Below are 17,377 nucleotides of genomic sequence, written 5' to 3'. Positions count from 1 at the left end.
GATTCTGTCTCAGAGCCATCATGCCTCCGCTTGCTGCTGTGTTCCTGTGATGACTTCTCAGCCTGTGTTCTTGCCAAGGAAGATGCTTTCAGAGAGAGGTGATACATCTCCAGCTCACTTTGACTCGCCAGGAAAAAAAGAAAAAACTGCCCTTTGCAAAGACCGCTGTTCAATTTGCTAGGGTTTTTGTTTTGTTTTGTTTTAGTGGCTGCAGCAAGGGTCCGAAATTGACTGCTCCTGTGATATGTCTGAAAGCACCTAGGAAGCAAGCAATGGCTTTAAAAATGGGCTTTTAAAACAAAAATGAGATTCAAACCCTTGAGCAGGTCTTGGCAGTAGCTTCACAGATGATACATACCTTGAACCACTTCCAGAAACCCTTCCACGCAGTGATGCAGTGTGAAATCACACAGAGAATGCAAGCGAAATTCCTTTTCTTGCACTTCTGGATTTTCCTTTAAGCACTGAAACAAAATGAGAAGCCATCCATCAAGGCAAAGAGAGGAAGCAGAGAAAGAGAGCAAAAAAATCCCAGAGAATATTAACTTAATTAGCAACTTCATTAAAACAGAGATTTGAACTTGGCCCAATCAATCCTTTTCTTTCTAGTGGCAAAAAAAAAAAAAGTGTTCTTGGACTCCCTTTCCCTTCTGGTCCAGAATCCCTGATTGGTTGCCTGGCTTCTTTGTGACTTTTGAATAACACCTAGACAGCCATCCCTTCTTTGGCCAGAAGTGTCCATTAGTCAACATATCAAAGAGATATAACATTGGATTTACTGTTCTGCACTCAACAGGTTTCTAGTAATAGGCTTAAGAAAAAGGCAGGTGACTAATCTGGATGGCCTACAGAAACCCCTGAAGCCCTACAGATCTAATTGCTTTCCCTGGAAGTCCACAGATTTAGGTTTCCAGAACACTCTAGGGAATTTTGAGACCCTGGGTAGTGTCTCAGGAGAGAATGTGGCATGGTATAGCCTGAACTCATCAGATCTCAGAAGCTGAGAGCCAGAGTGGTGTAGTAGTTAAGAGCAGTGGACTCTAATCTGGAGAACTGGGTTTGATTCCCCACTCCTCCTCTGCATGCAGCAGCCAGGTGACTTTTGGTCTGTCACAGTTCTCTCAGAGGAAGGGAAGGTGATTGTAAGATGCTTTGAGATTCCTTCAGGCAGAGAAAGATATAAAAAACAACTTATCCTCCTTTTCTTCTTTTTCTTCTTCCTGCAGGGGTAGTACTTGGATGGAACACCACCAAGGAAGGCTCTGCAGAGGAAGGCAATGGAAAACCACCTTTGCTTCTCACTTGCCTTGAAAGTCGGTTCACCGTGACCTGGTTTCATCATGGAATGCTGGTTTACAGGAGGCTATCTACAGGTTGTCCCTCACCAGTTAGGCCCAGCTTCAGGTTTAACAGAAAATGGTTAGGGGACATAAAGAGGGTGGGAATATATCTGGAGCATTATCACCAAATCAGGCAGAATTTGCTGTAGTGGTTAATTGCGCAGACTCTTATCTGGCGGAACCAGGTTTGATTCCCCACTCCTCTACATGCAACTGCTGGAATGGCCTTGGTTCAGTCATAACTCTCTCAGAGCTGTTCCGCTCAAGAACAGTTCTTGGAGAGCTCTCTCAGTCCCACCTGCCTCACAGGGTGTCTGTTGTGGAAAGGGAAAGAAAAGGAGATTGTACGCTTCCCTGATACTCTTTTGGGTAGAGAAGGATGGGGTATAAATCCAATCTCCTCCTCTTCCTTCTCTCCTCCTCCTCTTCTTCTGAACATAGCTTGGAGCTCATTTACACAGCTTATGAATAGCAGCAATAAAAGGCAAAAAAAAGGTATTGTTCTCTGTTACCTTTGCAGTGGCAGAATCTCGTCTAGCAAAATTATTATAGTGGTCTCATGGCTCTTGTCATCTGAGCCTGCCTTCCTTATTGAATCAGCTTTGGCTGATGTGCCAGCCATGGCTGTTCCTTGAAAAGCATGTTCTAGCCAGTGAACTATGCTCTGGACTCATCCAGGTTAAATTACTCTAACCCACTTCATGTGGGTTTGCTGCCTTGGAATCCTGCCAAGAAGCTTCAACAGGTCCAAAATGTCGTGGTCAGGAGCCACATACTACCATGTACTGAAAGATATGTAGTGACTGCCCATTTGCCTTCTGAGTACAAAGTGCTGGGTCATCTTTAAAGCCCCAAATGGCTTGGGAGTGAGGTACTTGAAATACCAGCCTGCCAGTTAAAACCGTCTTCCCAAGCCCTGCTCTCTGTGGCACTGAAGGGAAGGGAAGGCAGGTGGCACCTGGAGGCAGGGCTTTTTCAGTGGTAGCGCCTCACCTTTGGAATGATTTCACCCTTGAAGCTTGCCTGGTGCCTACTTTATTGACCTTTAGGCACCAGGTTAAAATGTTCCTCTTTACTCAGGGTTTTAATTGAAGTGTAACCATTTTTAAAGCTGATTTTATTACCTGCTTTATGACTTGATATTGGTAAATTTGCTGGTTTTTTATGATTTTTAATTGCATTGGTTTTGGGGGGGGGTTACCTTCAGCAGATCTCTGGAGAGATAGCATGTTAATTTTTTAGAAGATGATGATGAAGATGATGATGACGACAATGACATTGGATTTATACCCCACCCTTCACTCTGACTCAGAGTCCCAGAGCAGCTCACGATCTCCTTTATCTTCCTCCCCCACAACAGACACCCTGTGAGGTAGGTGGGGCTGAGAGAGCTCTCCCAGATCCTTAGTCAGACGCTGCCCCTTCAAGGACAAACTCTGCAAGAGCTAAGACCATTCCAGCAGCTGCAGGTGGAGGAGTGGGGAATCATCCACACACTTAACCACTACACCAACATAAATACATTCTATGGAACAAAATCACTTGTAATAGCCCTGGAGGATGATCTCTATTTATAAATAGATTATAGAAATGTTTGTTGGCAGGATTTGATGCAATCACCTGGTATTTTGCTTGATTGGTTGGAATCTGTGGTGAACATGAAAAGAACAGCCCTTCAACAGTCATGTTCTTTCCTTCCCTTCAGCAGTCATGTTCTTTCCTTCCAAATAGAACTTAATGAGAGTTTCCATTGCAGAGATAGAGTCAGCAGCTTTGGGAAGGACTGAATTATGCAAGACTCTGATAACAGTTTTGTTTCAGCTGTTATACCAAGATTTCATCTTGTACTATGATTCTAGAGTTGCTGTCCAATCTTCCAACTTTGCTGTTTGTCAGTATTCTATAACTGAAGGCTAGCCTACCAGTTACTGGTTGCACCTAGGAAAATGGAAATAGCCTTTGTATGACAGCTTTTCCACAGTACTACAGTAAAAAAGGAGGAGGAAGGAGGAGGGGAAAGAAAGAAAGAAAGAAAGAAAGAAAGAAAGAAAGAAAGAAAGAAAGAAAGAAAGAAAGAAAGAAAGAAAGAAAGAAAGAAAGAAAGAAAGAAAGAAAGAGAAAGAAAGAAAGAAAGAAAATGAATTGTGGGGCAGCTGTTGACACAAAAAGACTGTCTTTCTGAGGCCACTTCCATCTTCCGAATGAGAAAACAACCATCACCCACCCAGATTCTCTTGTTGGCACTTCGTATGTTTACATACATGCAATTACTTGATACACACATTATCAATGCAATATGACTCTTGTCATAAGGGAGGGGGTCCTAACTCAGTGGTACGGCACATGCTTTGTTATGCAGAAGGTCCCCAGTTCAACATTTGTTATCTCCAATTCAAAGAAGTCTGGTAGCTGAGCTGTGAGAGACCTGGGCAAGACTTTGTTTTGACCCTGGCACTCAGACCAGAGAATTGTGGATGAAATAGTCTCACTCCTATAAATCAGTTTCCTGTGTATACTTCATTTCCAAAATTCTCATCTGGACAACTGCGATAAATTTTGCAGCAACAGTGAATGCCAGCAGCACCGCTAAGGCACACCTCCTGATTCATGTGGGGCCATCCCTGCCGGTGTAGGTAATTACCATATGAGCCAAGAGAGCCACATGAGCCATACCTGCATATGTGTCCAATGTGGCCTTACCTGAATTGTTTATTAACTTTATATCCTGCCTTTCTCCACAATGGGGACTCAAAACAGCTTGTATTGTTTTCCTGTGAGGTAAGAACATAAGAGAAGACATGTTGGATCAGGCCAATGGCCCATCCAGTCCAACACTCTGTGTCACACAGTGGCCAAAAAAACCAAGTGCTCTCAGGAGGTCCATCAGTTGGTCAGGACACTAGAAGCCCTCACACTGTTGCCCCTCCCAAGCACGAAGACTACAGAGCATCACTTGCCCCAGACAGAGAGTTCCAACAATACGCTTTGGCTAATAGCCACTGATGGAGCTCTGCTCCATATGTTTATCCAAGCCCCTCTTGAAGCTTGCTATGCTTGTAGCTGCCATCACTATGCCACCTGTGGCAGTGAATTCCATGTGTGGATCACCCTTTGGGTGAAGAAGTACTTCCTTTTATCCGTTCTAACCCGACTGCTCAATTTCATTGAGTGTCCACAAGTTCTTGTATTGTGAGAAAGCAAGAAAAGTACTTCTTTCTCTGCCTTCTCTATCCCATGCATAATCTTGTAAACCTCTATCATGTCACCCCTCAGTCATTGTTTCTCCAAGCTAAAGAGCCCCAAGCACTTTAACCTGTCTTCATAGGGAATGTATTCCAACCCTTTTATCATTTTTAGGTAGAATAGGCTGAGAGCATGTGACTGGTCCAAGGACCCACGGCAAGCTTCCATGGCAGAGTGGTGTGTTCAGATCTGGGTTTCCCAGATCCTTAACCACTTTAACCACTATGCCAGGCTGGCTCTCTGCACTGGCCCTCATGCATGCATCTAGACTGCGCCATTCTGACAGCTGCGCCATTCTGACAGGGGCAATGGGCAGCCAGCAAAATATCAGCTGTGATCCCCAAGCATGTACCAAGCGCTTCATCAGTGAAGACCATCCTCACATAAATAACCATTCATTCCCTACCCTTGGCCTTTCGACCCTCCAGGGTCTCCACATAGCCCTGCTCTGATCCATAGCAGAGTCGTGGAATTCATGTTTTGTGACACTGATGGTCACATCGATAACAAGCAGGAGCCTCAGGGCTCTTTCTAATGTGCCCATAAACCTACTGCGCAGGAGCATTTTAAATGAAGCCATAATCACCAGTGAGCAGATCACCTGCTTGCCCTTGCATTGGGTTTGATAGGTGAATAGAAATTGCTTATTAATTGAGTTCTTTAGTAACAAATTCCACGCAGCTGCTCATCTTTGTCCTTCTCGGTGAAATTCCAGGCAGTGCGGAGGACTGCCGATCTTTGCAGAATATTCATATCTGCCGCCTCAGTCTCAGCAGTTGAGAAAGGTCAGGAGCTAGCAAAGGCATGCATGATTTGAGGGCCAAGTCCCTCCACCAGTGGAACTCAGGCCTCGTTGCCTTTCACATTCTAAAAAAGACCATGTTAAGTTGGCCTTAGGTTGTATCCTAGCCTGCCTCCTGCTTTAGAAACCATATGCAAAGGTTTGGGTCTCTTGTCAATATTTTATGTTGCCCAATACAACCAAGGTCCGTCATCTTTAAAACTGCAAAGCTCCACAAAAGCTGGCCTGCCAGATCCACGTACCTAACCCACATCTGACCATTATGTTATTACATGAAATTGCATCTTTCTCCATTGTATCCCCCATAAGAATTTCAGCGCACCATGACATCAATGAGGAAGAGGAGAAGAAATTGGATTTATACCCCACTCTACACTCTGAGTCTCTGAGTCTCAGAGCAGCCTACAATCTCCTTTACCTTCCTCCCCCACAACAGACACCCTGTGAGGTGGGTGGGGCTAAGTCAGCTTTCACAGAAACTGTCCTTTCAAGGACAGTTCTGCAAGGGCTATTGCTGACCCAAGGCCATTCCAGCAGTCACAAGTGGAGGAGTGGCGATTCAAACCTGGTTCTCCCAGGTAAGAGTCCATGCACGTAACCACTACACCAAACTGGCTCTCAAGGGAGCTTTGATAAGAAGAAATATAAGGGAGCTTTGACAGGGAGAAATATAAGTTTACAGCTATAAGCATCTTGAAGCCTGTATGGAGGAGGACCACTACCGCCTGTTTATTCAAGGATTTCAACGGTGTGCACTTTACTTGCAGTGCAGTAGATATTAATACTCCCAAACCCCTTTTTAGTCTTCCAGGACCAGCACCAGGAACTGCCCCAATATTAAAAGGACGGTCTCCATCAATTAGAAGATCATTTGCTGTCCATGTCTCTTGAAACAAAAGGATATCATAACTCGGCTGAAAGTTATAATTCTTGCTTGGGAGGCTATCCGCTTGAATATGAAATTATGGGGAAGTTCTTTTCAGATACAAATCCTCAGTTCCTTGTGCCAGATTTCTTGCAGCAGCATGTAGAATTCGCATGGAATTAACACAGAACGTAGCTGAACCATAGAATGTAGATGCTTTGTTCAATTTCTTCTGTGCATAGACCATTCAGTAATTTTAATATTCAGTCGTTTCCTAAAATGTATAAGACCTATTTACATAGCTGTAATAGATTTTGTGCTGATCACAAACTGTACCAATAAATTTGATGCTATTTTTGCTTTGACAAGGTCCAAAGATCCATTGTTTTGAATGTCTCTTGCATAAGTCTGAAACCACAAGTGAAACGCAAGAGGACTGACCAGAACTGCCGAGCAAATTCTAAACAACATCAACCATCGGTTTAGGTCTGTGTGTCATTCCTGAGCAGCAGCTGTAGCCCTGTTTACAATTTACAGTGAACACAAGTACAGCCAGCACATATGTGCACACACCTGCTTCTAAGGATGAGCCAATGTGCATTCACTTTACAAGTGAAACAGAGGGCCAGGATCCAGGTAAATGTGGGATTTTTGTCGCACATTAAACTGTTCATGTGTTGAATATAACCTGAGAATTACTTGGCACATGTAAAAAGAACAATCAAATGTATATTGCACTCCAGGGGTCCCCAACATGGTTTCTGTGGGTACCATGGCACCCACCAACCCCTTTTCTGGCACCCACCAAGTGTTTATAGGAAGTGGGTGGGGCCAGCAAGGCTTCTAATTGACTTTTGCCTAGCAAGGCTTCTAATTGACAGAAGGAAGAAGAAGAAGAGTTGGTTTTTATACCCCACTCTTCACTACCAAAGGAGTCTCAAAGAGGTTTACAATCGCCTTTCCTTCTTCTCCCCACAACAGACACCCTGTGAGGTAGGTGATGCTGAGAGAGCTCTTTCAAGAACTGCTCTTGAGAGAACAGCTCTGAGATAAATGTGACTGGCCCAAAGTCGCACAGCTGGCAGCATGTGGAGGAGTGGGGAATCAAACCCAGTTCTGCAGAGTCCACTGCTCTTAACCACTACAACAAACTGGCTCTCTATTGAAGCCACATCTATTGGAGATTTGATTGGCTGTGCAGATTTTTTGAAATGTTGCTTTGGCAACAGCTGCCCCCCACAGCACACGGATCTACACTGGGTGATTGAAGTTAAGTGGTGACCAGTGTTCCCTCTAAGCAGAGTTAGTGTGAGCTAGTTCACAATTTTTTTGCCTCCGGCTCACACATTTTTGTCTCAGCTCAGGAAAAATGGCCCTAGAGCAAACTAATCTATGCAGTAGCTCACAACTTTAATGCCAGTCGCTCACAAAGTAGAATTTTTGCTCACAAGACTCCACAGCTTAGAGGGACCATTGGTGGTGGCAATCCTTTTGTGGCAGCCATTTTGTAGCAGAGCCCACCATGCTGTGTCAGAATTCCAAATGTGCCTGAAAACTCCAAAAGGCTGGGGGTCCCGGCTGTACATGGATTGTACATGTATTCACCATAACATGTGAACAGGGCTTATGACGGCAGCATTTCTGATCCTGGTTGCAGGGATAGGAGGGAAAATGCCACTAGAATGACCAAGGGTGTTATTCTAGCAGGAGCTCCTTTGCATATTAGGCCACACACCCCTGATGTAGCCAATCCTCCAAGAGCTTACAAAAAAGAGCCTTGTAAGCTCTTAGAGGATTGGCTACATCAGGGGTGTGGTCTAATATGCAAATTCCAGCTCCTGCTGGAATTCCACCCCTGAGATCTCCTAAGGCCTTGATGGTCCATGCAGCACTAAGGTTCAGGAGACACAGAAGGGACTTTCTGAGGCAGGCAGGACTTTTCTGAGCTGTTAGCAAAGGATTCTGCTTCAGGAGGGATGAACAGGCTAAGACAGGAAATAGGGATGCCAGAGCATCAAGTCGGGAAATAGGGATGCCAGAGCATCAAGTTGCTGAGGCAAAGTCTAACTAGGATTACTGGTAGATGTCTTAGATGCAGAGTTATCACTTCTGGGCAAGTGTTGCTACAAGCACACAGAGGAATCAAGATATTGCAGACTTGTCCTTTGAAACCCTGTTCTTGGGACAGGGCTGGGAAGTGGGCACGAAGTCCACTGCATGTGACTTCTTTCAAATGGGCTGCATTTCTCCAATACAATTTGGTGAAACATTATCCCATTTGCCCCTTTCCCTATGAAAAACAAAAAGATTTTGACTTCCCTTTCTCCCCTTGCTTTCAGGATAACCTCATACCCCTAGCAAAGCCAGAGACATGGGCAACGCTTCTTTTTGAGCAGGAACGCAGTTCTGGCTGGCTTTGTGTAAGTGGGTGTGGCTTAATACTCAAATAAGTTCTTGCTGGGTTTTTTCTACCCCAAAAAAAGCCCTGGACATGGGCAGGGCACCAATGGAAACTGTAGGAAGAAAGATGCAAAGACATTATTAAGGGGGGTGGTGTCAGAAAGCAAGACTCAAAGCAAGATTTATGATGCCTCTGCTGGGATATATTCAAGAGTAAACTGCTCCCCCCACAAAAAAATAAATAAATAAACAGTGCATTTTAAGAGCTTTTTTATGCCGTTAATTTTTTCAGCATAATATATGGAGCATTTTATGTTTCACAGTCTATCAGAAGGAGCTGTGACTTACTAGTGAAATGCATGCCTTGCATTCAGAAAGTTATAGGTTGGGGTGGCCAATTTTGTGCAGGCAACTCCAGAAGCTTTGGTGGGGGAGGGGGGAGTGTAGGCACAAAAAGCATAACTCATGTAGAACACTACTTCCATGTGATCCTGGAAGTGATATTGTCTCACCCCCCCCCAAGCTGTTCTAGGAATTCCCCCGATCTCTGTGGTAGGACCATAGAGATTGAAAAAATTCCTAAAGTATTGAAGATGTAGTGATTGGAAGTGACATCACCATGTCCGTGATATCATTTCCCTTTGTTTCTCCCATGGCAAGAGTGCGGGACAGCTAGCAGGGATAGGAGGTTGTTTGAGACTCAGCTGCCTCCAGTAGCAACTTACACATTGGAATTTGGGGGGACTATGAAGAGATCCCCATGAATTGTTTTGAGAAAGTTTTCTGGAGTCTCTAATAACTGATGAGTGACAATTGGTAAAATACTACTGCACAGAGTGTTGTGCAGCAATTGCTATATACATGCTGCTGCAGGATTCTATCTTTGTTTTTATGCAAATATTCTTACATACGCTTTGCTTAAATCTCATTTTTCTTTCCTGCTCTTTCTACGACAGATTAAGCCACCCTCTGTGGTTTTAAAAAGAATTTATGCTTGTGGTCCTCACAACTTCCTAGGGCATGTGAAGGCATGACAGCTATTTATGTTTGTGGTTGTCATGCCATCCCATGGCATGCAAAAGCACAAATGCTAGTTATGCTCGTGGTCATTGCACCATCCCACAGCATGCAAAAGCAGGATACTATTTACGATCCTGGTCATTGTGCCACCCTGTGGCACTGGCACATGAAAGCACGAATGCTATTTATACTCTTGGTCATCACATCATCCCGCAGCATGCAAAAGTATGAGTGCTATTTACAGTCATAGACATCGAGACATCCAGTGGCGTGGAAAAGCATGTATACTGTTTCCCAGGGTCCTCTACCCTCCAGAGCTTTCCCTCCTCTAGAGTACTCACCTTTCAGTGCAGCCAAGCTGAGTCCTGTCAGGGCCCTTCTGGCAGCCAGCCAAGATTTTTACAACCGGTGTGAAAGGTTTTATAGCATGTTTTATAGCCTGCCATGAACAGTCCTTATAAACAAAACAAAAGTGGAAATAAATACAGAAGAATGTCTGAAAGGATGTACAGGCCAGAGCCTGGACTGGCTTTAACTTCTGCCTTTTGTCAACTAGCTAACCACCATGAGGTGATTTCACTGAGCAGATCTTCTGAGAGAAAAGTTTCAGAAGCCAGGTCCCAAGGTGCTGTGATTAAAGAGAACAATAAAAGCCTGTCAGGATTTTTTTTTTTTTTTTACTCAGCTCTCCTTAGCAAACTAAAGGCAGCTTCCGTAAAAGTTATGTTATGCCTCCCTAAAAGATGTTCATACTACGAAAGGAGAGATATTTTTCCAGCTGGATTCTGCCTTACCATTAAGGAAAGAGGCAAGGCCCATTCTGAGGAGATCTAAGTATTATATGAATAAGCAACTAATTGCAACTATTTTGTTTTCTAGCATTTTTTTGACCCGTGAGGAAGGGGACACTTGGCCATTCTGAGTACAGACATCTTGAATTTCTGTTTTAAATTATGGAAGTTAGAGTGGACATTGTAAGACATCACAAATAAGCCAGATAGAGTGTCTGACATGATGACTAAAGATATGTAGGAATAAATGAAGAAGTGAGAAATTCCCAGACAGCCAATGTGGTTTTTTTTGTTGTTAAAGTGTCAGGGAAACCCAGCTTTGAATCTCTGCTCTGCCATGAAAGCTTTCTGGGCGACTTTGGACCAGTCACACACTCTCAGCCTAACCTACCTGACAGGATTTTTGTGAAGATAAAACAGAAGAGAGGAGGAAAATGTAAGCCATTCTATCAGAACTCTCTCATACTCACCTACCTCACAAGGTGCCTGTCATGGAGAGAGGAAGGGAAGGAGACTGTGCACCTCTTTGAGACTCCTTAAGGTAGAGAAAAGTAGGGTATAAAAATGTACTCTTCTTCTACTTCTTCGAAGTAAATAAATATCTGAAAGCCATACATTCTTACCTAAAAGTCCTACTCCCAACTCTCAGATAAGGAAGGTGGGCTACAATTACTTCAGAAGTGAACATATTCTTGGGGGAAATGCAGTTTAGATTCACATTGTTATCTTTCAATTTGCAAAGCGGGATTCAGCAAATTTTCTAAAAGCATGCTTGTAAACATTTTCTTTTTAATAAATACTTCGTAAGTTTTGATGCTGATAGTGGTTCTCTGTACCACATAGACCTCCACCGTCTTGGACACACTATTTTAAAAAGGAGCACTGGGGGAAGTCAGACAGTTGGCAAGTAGCTATTCCTCAAAGGGTGTGCAAGGAGGAAATGGTCCCCATGGTGACCAGGCACTGGGCAGTGGGAGCCACAGAGGCAAGGCTTCAGAACGTGGAAGGGAAGCTGAGTGTCCTGACCCTCCCAGTGGCTGGTCCTTTACAAAGGTCAGGTAGTGGGGGTTTGGCTATCCAAGAGTGGAAAGAAAGTCACTCCAGGGGTTGAAAAAAACAAGGTGTGCAGGGCAGAATAGGGCCAGCAGATGAGAGCAGGCACAGTTTGCTACAAGGTAGTTCATTCCCCGCCCCCCCCCCCGCCCCCCAATAGCATGGGAGTAAATAACATCACCTGGCAGGGCTTTTTTGTAGAAAAAGGCCAGCAGGAACTCATTTACATATTAGGTCACACCTCCTGATGGCACCATTGTTTCACAAAGGACATTTTGTAGAAAAAGCCCAATAGGAACTCATTTGGCCCCCTTAGGCCACACCCCCTGATTCCAAGCCAGCCGGAACTGCATTACTGCTCAAAAAAAGCCCTATCACCTGGTAAATAACATCCCAGCAAGCCTCTTTTAAAGAGACAGGCCATTTTCTTCTCCAGGACAGTTGGCAACCCTATCCCTGTGAGCTAGGTCACAATTATACCCATTTTGTGGATGGAGAAAAGAGGCAGAAGGGTAGCAACAGGACCAAGGCTACAAAAGAAGGCTAGGGAGATTCAGTATTCCCTTCCCATGTCCACTTTACACCTTAAATCAGGGTCCCTGCTTTGTACATAATGGGTTAGCCACACATTTAAAGATGCATCTGCTACCACCATGCTTAGAGTGAAACTGACCCTATTGCAGAGGAAGAAACTGAACCCAAATCTTCCTGAAACCAGCCTATTTCTCCAGATATTTGGGCCACGCTCATTGAATTATAGGCTCCTGGAATCTGAAAAATTATCCTTGACAGTTACCCTGGGTGGTTGTTTTTATTTCCTTGCTTCCACTTTGCAAAGATAGTTCACCCAGGCCAGCTTCAAGGTGTCAAGCGATATATGTGGGAGTAACCGGCTTGAAATCTACAGCGGGTGCTATGCGAGAGGTCAGATTATACAATCCTAATGGCTCCCCCCGGCCTTGCAACATGTGAATTATCGCAGTATTAGGAGCTGAGAAACGAAGGCTCGGGGAGTTTAAATGGCTTGCCCAAGCTCCTACTGTGAGTCAATGAGAGCTTTGGGAACAGCTTCCTCGCATTCCAGGCCCTCTGGTTCCTCCGCTTGCTTTTAAGCACCTTTGGTACCATATGGAATGCCACGCTGATTATTCAGGGGGCCTTTGGCACCGTAAACGTGCACTGGTGAAAAATGCGATGGAATTAAGGCCTAATGATCTACGCGCCCAGGTATTTCCCGGGAACGAATGACCAGCTGGGAGGATCTGATAGACGAAGGAGCACACATGGACCATTAACCCCAGCCAGTCATTACTCCCTGGGATATATCCCACGCTGCACCAGGGTCATCATTGCTATCGCAGGCTGGAGATAAAAATAAATCTAAGAACTTCTCTTTTAAAAAAAAAAATGGTTCTGCAATTTCAGTCAGGAACATACATACAAGGCCCAACTGGGGAATTAATACCTTGTGAATAAATCTGGATTGATAGCCCCATCAAGTATGGCCAGATACGGCTCAAATTAAGGAGCAGTATTACCATGAGGAAGTATGACAGCCGAAATGTTGCAGTCAGAAGGGGTGGGACTGAAAGGGCAAGGCTGGAAGGAAGACCATAATACATGAGAGGGAAGTTCTCTGCTTTACTGTGATGAATGCTCAGGCCTGATTTTCCTTGGATTTGCGTAGGCAGTACCAGGATCAGACAGACCTCACAAGAGATCCAACCCAGGCAAAGTTCTCGGGATAGCTATTTGAGCAATCAATCACAGACAGTAAACAGTTCAGAAGGTTAAGCCAAGGTTTTGTTGAATGCAAACAAAGGAAGATTGGAAACTTGAGGCAGGAGCTTGGAACAGAGATAGGAACTGGAGAAACCATACATTGGCACTGGGAGCAGGAGTAGCTAGGAGATAAGATAAAGCAGGGCTGAGTAAAAGAGAAGGCAAGAGGCACTGAAAAACAAACACTGGCTTGTCCTCAGGAAAAGTCCTCAGGCTAAGCCAGACCATCCACTGTGAGCAGACCACAGTCATAATCCTCAATGGCAGGAAATCTCCCTCAAGATATTGGTATAAACCAGGGGTGGCCAAACTTGCTGAATGTAAGAGCTGCATAGAAACAAATGTCAGATGTTTGAAAATAGATGGGGGAGGAAGAGGTGAAAAGAAAACAATTGTAAATGCATCCTCCAAGCCACCACCTGGCTTGGCTTAGAGAAGTGACTTAAAAAGAGAAATGCCTTCTCCAAGCTGGCCAATGGGGTGGTGTGGGCTTCGAGAGCCATACCATGTGTGAAAGAGCCACATGTGGCTCCCGAGCCATAGTTTGGCCACCCCTGGTATAAACCATGCTCTGGAATTCAAATGACCATAGTACATACCGAGAAGAGGCTTTGGCCTTCCCCCCCGGCCCCCGCCCTTCCATCCTGTGCCATTTTTTATATCTGAAACAGTACTAGGATTTGCTACTTGACCCACTGTGTTAAAAGCAGGGCTTTTTTTCTCTTTTTTTTAAAAACAGGAACGCACAGGAACGCAGTTCCAGCTGGCTTGGTGTCAGGGGGTGTGGCCTAATGTGCAAATTAGTGCCTGCTGGGCTTTTTCTACAAAAAACCTGTGTGAAACAATGGTGACATCAGGGTGTGTGGCTTAATATGCAAATGAGTTCCTGCTGGGCTTTTTCCTACAAAAAAACCCCTGGTTAAAAGTGAGTTTTGATAGGCCATTTCAGGTCATGCCATGGGAAGGCGGAATCCCATTCTCCAAATACACCACAATTCTGATCTAAATTAGGCAGTGTACATGTGAGAATCAAGGACACTCCACACAACTCACATGTGACTTACACAAGAGTTGAAACCCCAGGCCTGTATGCTCCATAATGCTATAGCCAATGAAATCTCACAAGAGGTAGTGAATTCCATGTCCGAACTCTGAAACAGGCCTGCCATTTGTCCCTCTAGGCTTGCCAATCCCCAGATCCCAGCAGGGGTTCTTCTGCTTTCCCAGACTCCTTCCCGCCTCCAGTAAGCTGGCCGGCGGGGGGAAGCCCCGCCCCCAAAGGACTATGTGCCTTTGCCCCTCCGGAGGCTTCAGTCTCCGATTGAAAGGCTTCCTCTTGGGATGGTGTGACTGTGTTGCTGTGAAGAAGTTGGAAGCAACTCGTGAATAGAGAGGCCAATCCCTCGCTTCAGAGTCGCCAGAAACAGGGAGCGGGGGGGAGGGAAAGGGGAGGGAAACGTCTGCTGAGCACTTCGTTATTCCCTATGTGGAAATCGATTCTCATAGGGTATAATGGGGAATTGATATGCTTGTCACACCCTTGTTCCTGGCTCCGCCCCCAAAGTCTTCTGGCTCCACCCCCAAAGTCCCCAGATATTTCTTGAATTGGACTTGGCAACCCTATGTCCCTCTGTGGCAGGTAAATCCTCAGCACCAATCTTCCACCCTTGAGAAACTGAGGGGTGGGAGATAAAATGGCTGGAAAAAGGTGTCCATGATAATACCATAGGAATCAGGAAATTCCTACAGCATCACCCGGAAGTGACATCACAGCCTCCCCAATAGACTTGCCAATCCCCAGGTCCCAGCAGGGATTCTTCCACTTTCCCAGACTCCTTCCCGCCCCCAGTCAGCTGGCTGGCGGGGGGAAGCCCCGCCCCCAGAGGACCATGTGCTTTTGGAAGCTTCAGTCTCTGAATGAAAGGCTTCTTCTTGGGATAGTGCGTCTGTGTTACTTTGAAGAAGCTGGCAGCAACTCATGAGTAGAGACGCCAATCCGTCACTTCAGAGTCGGCAGAAACGGGAAGGGGGGGGAGGGAAACATCTGCTGAGCACTTCATTATTCCCTATGTGGAGATCGATTCTCATAGGGTATAATGGGGAATTGATCTGGAGGTTTCGGGGGCTCTGAGGGAGCTGTTTTTTTAGATAGAGGCACCAAATTTTCAGTATAGTATCTAGTGCCTCTCCTCAAAGTACCCCCCAAGTTTCAAAGCGATTGGACCAGGGGGTCCAATTCTATGAGTCCCAAAAGAAGGTGCCCCTATCCTTCATTATTTCCTATGGAAGGGAGACATTTTAAAAAGTGTGTGTCCCTTTAAATGTGATGGTCAGAAGTCCCTTGGAGTTCAATTATGCTTGTCACACCCTTGTTCCTGGCTCCGCCCCAATGTCTCCTGGCTCCACCCCCAAAGTCTCCTGGCTCCAGCCCCAAAGTCCCCAGATATTTCTTGAATTGGACTTGGCAACCCTACTCCCCAAACACTATAGTCCCCAGTTACCACCCTCAAAATCTCCTGATATTTGCCAAGTGCTGACAACTCTACTCTCAATCGTTTTGTTTTTTCTAAATAGCTGGCACATAGAACTCTGATTTGGTCTGGAACCATGAGTATGTATGGAAGAGGGTTTATTCTTTTTTGTTGTGCTTCTTGGTGACCTGAAAGGGCTCAGTTAGGTTCCTATTGCCTCTGATAGAGTACACAGAGATTCCACATGAGTTTAGCTTCCAGGCATTAATCACGTGTTTTGGGTGAGCTGTGAGCACTCAACAGTCTGATAGCTTTTGCCCTTGGCCAGTGAGGCTGATGGAAGCTTTCAGAGGCCGGCTCTTCCTTCTATTTCTTCATTTCCTTGACCACTGTGATGTCTACAGTGGGGGCATTAGTGTAGCTACTAGCCTGACTTATGAATTTCCTATTTCCCCCCAAAGAAATAACATCTAGCAGATGTACTTCTGCACCTCAGGAACGTTTCACTGGTGCTTTTGACATCCCAGTCAAAAAGGTGGGAGGAAATTATTTGCTCAGAAGAATATGAGCAAAATATCTGATTTCCAGGAAATTACAATTCTGTTTTCTTAAAAAGACAGAGGGAAGGGGAAGATCAGGAAGGCGTGAGAACTACACATACTGAGATGATCTACCAAAACAGCAAGTAATGAAGACTAGCCCTTGGCAGATATTCTAAGAGGGAGACGGTGAACAAGAATGGGAAAGCCAGTAGCTAATTATACTGTTTATCAGCTAAAAATCCCTGTTGCAAAATGCCATCCTCCTTAGAATTACTCCAATAATTCAACCATTGGGACTACCCTCCACTGAATTCAAACCCAGCTGTAAACTCATGGCCAACAGAAAAGAGGAGGCCAGGGGATGAAGCATCAAGTCCCAAGCACAGAGTACTTTAGTGCTTACATATGTAAGTGGCTCTGGTAAAAGTAGAACAAAGGGGCTTACCATCTCACACCTTGTTAGAATGTCACACCACAAGGGACAGAGACTCGGACAACCAAATGGCTAGACAGTAATTTCTTCCTGTTGAGCCAGGAAGACTACAATGGTCCCTGAGGAAGCTGGAATCCCATAGGAAAATGATAAATTCTCAGGACACAAAGCAGGGGTGCTCTCAGGTTTGACCAGACAGTGTCAAAGTTATGAAAGACTAAACCTTTACCTAGGGATTTTATCTTGTACACATGTTTGTAGCAGTAGCTATGATATCACTAAGCTTTCGTTGACTCCAAGATCTCTCTCTTGGTCAGCCTCCGCCAGTTTGGGCCCCATCAATGTGCATTCATAGTTAGGATGTTTGGCCTCAATGTCCATTAGTTTGCACTTGGCCATGTTGAACTTCATTTGCCATGTTGACGCCCATTCACCCATCCCGGACTGACAGATCCCTTGGAATGCTTCACAATCTTCCCTGGTTCTCACCACCCTGAACAATTTAGTGTCATCTGCAAACTTAGCCACTTCACTGCTAACTGCATATCAGTCTGTGCTACCAGACTCCAATTTTTTTGTTGCAGAGTTTGTAATTATTCAAGAGTTCAAGCACTTTTAACCATGAATTGTGTTTG

This window comes from Heteronotia binoei, chromosome 13 (genome assembly GCF_032191835.1).
Source record: "Heteronotia binoei isolate CCM8104 ecotype False Entrance Well chromosome 13, APGP_CSIRO_Hbin_v1, whole genome shotgun sequence".
NCBI lineage: Eukaryota > Metazoa > Chordata > Lepidosauria > Squamata > Gekkonidae > Heteronotia > Heteronotia binoei.
This window is presented reverse-complemented; position numbering follows the sequence as displayed.